This window comes from Plecotus auritus (assembly GCF_963455305.1).
Source record: "Plecotus auritus genome assembly, chromosome: 9".
NCBI lineage: Eukaryota > Metazoa > Chordata > Mammalia > Chiroptera > Vespertilionidae > Plecotus > Plecotus auritus.
In genome coordinates, this window is record NC_137783.1 from 43,710,330 (window position 1) to 43,711,616 (window position 1,287).

Here is a 1,287-nt window from a genome sequence, read left to right on the forward strand (position 1 = left end):
CAATCTAACCAAGTACAATTTGGTACCCTCGGGGAGAGGTCCTGGAACCCATCTGTGACTGCAGCAGCATTGGGCCTGGGTGGCATAAGAGAAATAAGGACAATATGGAAAAATTCACCTTGTTAGAGTGGCAATATGGTCTGGAGCCTAGCTCTTCCACTCTGTAGCCTTGTAACCTTGGAAAAGTCACGTAACTTCCTTATGACTCAGTATTCTCATCTATAAAATGGAGATATAACTAGTATCTACCTCACTGGATTGTTCTGAGGGTCAAATAAGTTATTAAGCCCTGGCTGGTGTGGCTCAGTAGGTTGAGCTTTGTCCCATGCACTGAGAGGTTGCCGGTTTGATTCCTGGACAGGGCACATGGCTGGGTTGTGGGTAGGGGGTATGCAGAAGGCAGTCGATCAGTGTTTCTCTCTCTCATCAATGTGTCTCTCTGCCTCTCCCTTCCTCTCTCTCTAAAGATCAATAAAAACATATTAAAAAATAAGTTATTAATATAAGTAAAGAATTTAAAACAATACCTGGCATGTAGTCTGTTCTACCTAGGCACTAGCTGTTATCATTAAAAAGCCAAACGTATTTAGTTTAAAAAGCGGCCCTTATTTTTACTTCTCTGGGTTAAAACTTCTTTTCCTTTAGGAACTTATGATGGTAGAAGATGGAAATTATACCTTTAAAAAATATCCTTTCATAGCAAAATAGAAGGTCAGTATGTCGTTCTTGCTTGTTTGTGTGTTTAATTTGCTGGGCTGTGAAGCCCCACAGCCAGGAACCCTGCCTGGGTGCCTGCATGAGCCTCTCCCTCTACCTGTTGGTATTAATTCTAAGGGGCAGGACTGAGGACCTTCTGTTGGCCCCATGATGGCAGTTGTGTGTGGGCATGGGGGAGAACTATCCCAGGAAACTCAGGGTACCCAGCAGGGCCATTTGAGATTTCTCTGTTCCAACAAGATATGGGCTTCCTTTGGGGAAGGAGTGGGCCTGAGATAAGAAGCAGGGCTGGAGCCAGGCGGGCAGGTCCCAGCAGTCTGGTTAACCCTTCTGCCTCTAGGCCGTTATTCTTTCTGCAGGGGAGGCCTTCAGGTTCACAGGCAGGGGAATGAGGATGAGATGTCCAGGAAGTGACAGCCAGACTGGCTTTCCTTGGCTCCCCTGAGACTGTTGTCCCCAAAGGGGATTAGAAGTCTTCTTGGGACAGAAGCTGAGAAAGGTGTCTCTGGGGTCAGCCCCTTTCTTAGTCAGGTAAACAGGTCAGGGGTGAGCAAGAAGCAGGCAGGCAGG